Source organism: Astatotilapia calliptera, chromosome 7 (genome assembly GCF_900246225.1).
Source record: "Astatotilapia calliptera chromosome 7, fAstCal1.2, whole genome shotgun sequence".
Classification (NCBI taxonomy): domain Eukaryota; kingdom Metazoa; phylum Chordata; class Actinopteri; order Cichliformes; family Cichlidae; genus Astatotilapia; species Astatotilapia calliptera.
Window position 1 is genome coordinate 29,060,950 of NC_039308.1, and position 2,932 is coordinate 29,063,881.

Below are 2,932 nucleotides of genomic sequence, written 5' to 3' on the forward strand. Positions count from 1 at the left end.
CCTGGGCTACCAACCACCCCTGCTCCCAGCTGTCGAAGGTGCGCACTCTGTCCCCTCTGTTCAGGCTCACCTCCGCAGGTGCCGCCGGGCCTGGCGTGCTACTCGGGCCGCTCTACTCCGCACTAAGGAGCGCAACAAAGCCCTCGCTGACCGTCACCGGACACCGGCCCCTGAATACTCCATCGGTCAACAGGTATGGCTGTCTACCCGTTTTGTGCTGTTGCGGACGGAGTCTAAGAAGCTGTCACCTCAGTTCATTGGCCCCTTTCCCATAGACTCCATTGTCAACCCTGTGTCCGTTCGCCTCAAGCTGCCTCGTACCATGCGGATTCACAATGTTTTCCATGTGTCCCAGGTCAAGCCGGTGCTCTCCAGCCCGCTGTGTCCTCCTGCCAGGCCCCCGCCGCCCCCCCAGCTTGTGGGTGGTCAGCTGGTCTATGACATCTCCCGCATCATGGACTCCCGGCGCCGGGGCAGGGGTTTTCAGTACCTGGTGGATTGGGAGGGCTACGGGCTAGAGGAACGTTCCTGGGTGCCTCGGGCGGCTATTCTGGACAGGAATATGCTTCGGGACTTCCATCGCAGGCATCCAGGTAAGCCTGGTGGGTCGCCTGCGTTGAGGGGGGGGTACTGTCATGGTCCCCGTGCCTGCCCAGCCGGCCTCACAAGGCTACACTTGTGTTTTTTTTCTCTTTCTCCCCCTATCTCTCTGCCTGGGCGGAGCTCACAGCTGGCTCCCGCCCTTGGCTCTCACAGCTGTTGGCGATCAGCTGATTATCCGTCTTCTATTTGAGGCTGGGTCACAGATCCTCTCATCGCGGGATGATTGCGCTACTGACGTTAGTCTACCTTTCCAGCTCCCGTGGTCTTACACCTTTATGCCTTCGTGATTTGTGAGTGATTTCTCCCTTTCCCTGTTCCAGCTTATCTTCCCGGACCTGTGACCTCCCCGCGGTACGAACGTGTGTGAGGACGTGAGCGAGCGTGAGAGAGAGAGTGCCTTCCCCTAATCCCCTGGAACCCTGAATTTCCCGTCACTGTATATATTATTGCACGGGTGTGTAAATAAATCGTGTTCTGAGACATCAACCTGCTCTGCGCTTGAGTCCCTGCTTTCAGCTCGTGACAGTTTTTAATAATTACCAAGCAACGTAATGGTCTCATTTATTCCTGGTATTAACAACCCCTAAGTACAATGCATTATCAAAAAGTTGTGGAAATGGGTCGAAAAAAATCTAAATCCTCACCTCAGTGAAATTTTGCCAATCTTCCATTCAAGATAATCTTTTTGCGCACCTCACTTGGAGTCTCAGTGTTCTATCCTTTTGAACTCAAGGTTCCAGTGTGCTTTTCATTTTTAAGAAGTGGCGAAGTTAGATGAATGCATCTGCAAAGTAGGGCTGGTAGAGTGCAAAGATTTGGATAGTGTGGCCAAACAAAATCTTGCATTTCTTTCTTTTTTTATGCACTGGTATGGTGGAAGTTACTACACTGACAAAACTCCTATCTTGAGGAGAAATTCACAGTGCATAACCTGGTGACAACCAACACCGTGGTCTGGCTGCTCACCTGGTCAGTGTTTTTAGGCTTGAAAACTGTGGGTTCCTCACCTGAAACCTTTTGAAAAAGCCCTGGTCATAGATGGAGCCCCAGGTCTCATTACTCCCATTACATTACTCATTATATAATTCTTCATAGGTAACGCTGAATTTATTTGACAAAAGCTCTCTCAAATTAATAGTCTGCATATGAGCCTTTTACCAGAGCTTTTTGACATTTTCAACACCTAATGTTGTATTTATTATATAATTTATGGGACCTTTGTGCACACCCATTGTTAACATATGCTCTGATTTTCTTGTGCTGTTTCCTCTGAGTTATACATTTGTTTTAAAACAGAATTCTTCCTCAAGCAAAAAAGAAAAGTTCTCAAAGATTATGGATTCTGCTAGATAAAGAATATCACATTAATTAATGGATAGATACACATAATATCTTGATATAAAATCTGAAAAACAAAAACAGTGTTTTACTGAGTATGTTACACTAAGTACAAACAATAGAAACTGCATGCATATGGAAGCAAAAGTATAATACAGCAAGGAATCAAAATGCATTCCTGATTTTGCAAAAGCCCTGTTATCAGCAGACAGGCAACACTGGAGATATAAAGCCACAACAGTGGAAACCTCAGTTACACCCAGCCTGGTGGTTCATTATGGGAAATGTGTTCCAACCAGAATGTGCTACATAAGCAAAACATATCTAATCTGACTGTAAAAAGTCAACTCTAAAACTTTGGTCATAACAGCATCAGTTAGGGTTAAAGTAATTAATGATTAAATAAATGATGACACTTGTGACCCCAGAACTATGAATAACTGTGAATACTATGTTCATTTTAATATAGTATCATATGACTAATAAGATATATTATTGACAGATATGCAAGCTGATGGATGGATAGATGGATGGATGGATAGATAGATACTTACTACTGGTAAAAAAAAAAAAGTTTTAGGCCTTTTTCAGGGAACACAAAATGGGTTGACAATTTAAAGTTTGCAAAAATGGAGGTTGATCAAGCCTTGAAAGCTGGTGCTACGAATTCCTACAGGTGTTCCAACTTTTCTGGATTACTTACAAGCCCCTCTGTCTGCATAAAAACAGTGTTGGAACACGCTGTGGTACCATACCCTCGTGAGCATCAGTTAAACAGTACTGTACTGCAGAAAGAAGTGTGTTACTACAAAAATGGTGAGAAAAAGGAAATTAACAATGGAAGAGAGACAGACCATCATAACACTTAAAATGTTGGTCTTTCCTACAGAGAAATTGCAAAGAAAGTCAAGGTGTCAGTGAGTACAGTTTCCTTCACTATCAAAAGGCACTCCGAAATTGGGACAAACTCTGACAGGAAGAGGTTTGAATT

At 44.8% G+C, this 2,932-nt stretch overlaps 1 long non-coding RNA gene across 1 annotated transcript; it reads left to right on the forward strand.

Moving 5' to 3' along the window:
- Positions 1–478: 478 nt before the first annotated feature.
- LOC113025949 (uncharacterized) lies at positions 479–1,089 on the forward strand. The gene is made up of 2 exons (XR_003272850.1): positions 479–839; positions 924–1,089. It is a non-coding gene; the product is annotated as an uncharacterized LOC113025949 (long non-coding RNA).
- Positions 1,090–2,932: the final 1,843 nt, after the last annotated feature.